Raw genomic sequence first — 3068 nt, 5'->3', positions numbered from 1 at the left:
GGCCTGGTGGATACAGGGAGGGCTCTGGATGTTGTCTACTGGAACTTTAGCCTTTGACACCCCATCCCACAGCATTCCCTGGAAAAGCTGAAGCCTGTGGCTTGGAGCGGTTCACCCCTCCCTGGGCTAAGAACTGGATGGACATCGGGGCCCAGAGAGTGGTGGGGAATGGTGCCACATGCAGCGTGTGTGCAGTGGTGTCCTGCAGGGATCAGTGTGGGCCCAGTCCTGTTTAACATCTTTATTGATGATGTGGAGAAGGGAGCACAGTGCACCATCAGCAAATGTGCAGATGGCACCAAGCTGGGTGTGAGTGTGGATGTGCTGGAGGGTAGGAGAGCTCTGCAGAGGGACCTGGACAGGCTGGATCCAGGGCCCAAATCCAACAGGGTGAGGTTTAACAAGACCAAGAGCTGGGTCCTGCACCTTGACCACAACAACCCCTGCAGTGCTCCAGGCTGGGGACAGAGTGGCTGGAGAGGGGCCAGGCAGAAAGGGACCTGGGGGCAGTGATGGACAGCAGGGTGGACATGAGCCAGCAGTGTGCCCAGGTGGGCAATGGCACCTGGCCTGTGTTATAAGTGAGTTACAGGAATTGATAGAAATAAATTTGATTAGATTTAGTATGATTTATTGAGTAAGTTATAGTAACTAAAAGAGTGTTGGGTGATTGGGGAGTTTTTGTTTTATTAATGGTTCATGATTTTTTATTTGATAGTTTTAATTTATATATTTTTTAATTTTTTGTGTCCTGTATCTTTTTTGTTGTGTTTTGTGTATATGTGGTGTGTTGTTAGTGGGTTTTTTTTTGTTTTCTAGTCGTTGTGAAGATGAAGGTTTTTTATTATTTTGGTGTTTTGATGAATTTTTGTATATTTCTTATATAATTTTTAGGATTTTTAATTTTTTTTTATTATATTGGATGGTTGTAGTTAGATTTCATGTTTGTAGTTAGGTTTTATATTTGTAGTTAAATTTTGGGAAATGTATATTTTGGGCTTTTTTGTTGTTGTGAATTAGGTTTGGTGAATAAATATTGATTGTATTTTGTTTTATTATTTTTTATTTTGTTTATTGCACTGTTGTAATTTTTGATGATCTAGAATTCGAGTTTTAGTTAAGATTGGGGGGGTTTTTGTTGGTTTATATTTAGTTTGGGTGAGTATTAAATGGGTAGTTTTTAGGTGGATTTTTATAATAGTAATTATTTTGTTAAGAATATATGGTTTAAATGATAATTGAAAATTAGTACTATTATTAGTTTGGTAAGAGATGATAAGAGGGTTGTAAGTTATGGGGAATGGTTAAACTATGATTTATTTTAATTTTGTTGGGTTTTTGTGTGTTTTGGTTTTTTTTAAATTTTTTATTGTAGTTTTGTTACGGTATTTTGTGTAATTTTGGTATGACTTGTATATATATATAGTATTTTTTTTAAGAGTAGTGTAAAGTTTTTTTTGTTGTAAAAATATTAATGGATGAGGAATGGTGTGGCCATCAGGAGCCGAGCTGCTATGCCACCCCTGACCTGCCCCCACCTCTGCACACAGATATTGCTGCTGCAGCTCTAGAGAAGGGAGCAGAAGGACTCTCCAAAGAAAGGAGATCTCCAGTAAAAACAGTTTTGGGAGATCCTTTAGTTCATTTAAAGCTACAGAGAACAGAGCCCGGCCTGGACAGAGTCTGGGGCCAGAGCAAAGGAGGAGAGACAAAATAATATCACAAATATGGGCATGATTTTGTGCAAAATTATTAGACTAAAACAAATGTAAAATCTTCCGGCAATGAAGGAAAAAAAAGAATTCTCAAAAATGACTCATATTGCAAGTGACTAGGAGAAATTGGCAACTTGCACAAATTGGAAAGGTTTACTGTTTCTGAAACCATCCTGTCATCAGTGTCCACAGTGCAGCCTTGAGCTCCTGGTTCCTCAGGCTGTAGATGAGGGGGTTCAGGGCTGGAGGCACCACTGAGTACAGAACTGACAGGGCCAGATCCAGGGATGGGGAGGAGATGGAGGGGGGCTTCAGGTAGGCAAAAAAACCAGTGCTGAGGAACAGAGAGAGCACGGCCAGGTGAGGGAGGCAGGTGGAAAAGGCTTTGTGCCGTCCCTGCTCAGAGGGGATCCTCAGCACAGCCCTGAAGATCTGCACATAGGAGAAAACAATGAACACAAAACAGCCAAATACCAAACAGACACTAACAGCAATGAGCCCAAGTTCCCTGAAGTAGGAGTGTTAGCAGGAGAGTTTGAGGATCTGGGGGATTTCACAGAAGAACTGGCCCAGGGCATTGCCCTGGCACAGGGGCAGGGAAAATGTATTGGCTGTGTGCAGCAGAGCATTGAGAAAGGCACTGGCCCAGGCAGCTGCTGCCATGTGGGCACAAGCTCTGCTGCCCAGGAGGGTCCCGTAGTGCAGGGGTTTGCAGATGGACACGTAGCGGTCGTAGCACATGATGGTCAGGAGGGACAGCTCTGCTGACAAGAAGAACACAAAGAAAAACACCTGTGCAGCACATGCAGAGTAGGAGATGTTGTTGGTGTGCCAGAGGGAATTGTGCATGGCTTTGGGGACAGTGGTGCAGATGGAGCCCAGGTCAGTGAGGGCCAGGTTGAGCAGGAAGAAGAACATGGGGGTGTGCAGGTGGTGGCCGCAGGCTACGGCGCTGATGATGAGGCCGTTGGCCAGGAGGGCAGCCAGGGAGATGCCCAGGAAGAGGCAGAAGTGCAGGAGCTGCAGCTGCCGCGTGTCTGCCAATGCCAGCAGGAGGAAGTGCCTGATGGAGCTGCTGTTGGACATTTGCTGTGTCTTGGCATGGGGACCTGTAAAATAAAAAGAAATCATGGAATAATTCAATTTTGGGATGACTTGAAATATCCCAGCCCAGCTTGGTGTCACTTTCCCCCCACTGCCTGCCCAGGGCTCTGCTGCCTGGAGCTCTCCCTGCCAGCTGCTGCTTCCCTGTGCCCAGGGCTGGGCCCTGCCAGTGCTGCCAGAGCCCAGCCCAGCCCTGGGGGCTCAGCTCTGCCCTGCAGACCCCTCCCAGCACAGGGCACTGCCAGGGCC

The 3068-nt window shown here is 45.9% G+C and overlaps 1 pseudogene; it reads right to left on the bottom strand.

Annotated features, from left to right (window-relative positions):
* Positions 1-477: 477 nt before the first annotated feature.
* On the bottom strand, positions 478-2738 carry LOC134057372 (olfactory receptor 14A16-like; annotated as a pseudogene).
* Positions 2739-3068: the final 330 nt, after the last annotated feature.

The sequence above is a fragment of the Cinclus cinclus genome, unplaced genomic scaffold (genome assembly GCF_963662255.1).
Source record: "Cinclus cinclus unplaced genomic scaffold, bCinCin1.1 SCAFFOLD_32, whole genome shotgun sequence".
Classification (NCBI taxonomy): Eukaryota; Metazoa; Chordata; class Aves; order Passeriformes; family Cinclidae; genus Cinclus; species Cinclus cinclus.
This window is presented reverse-complemented; position numbering and strand designations above follow the sequence as displayed.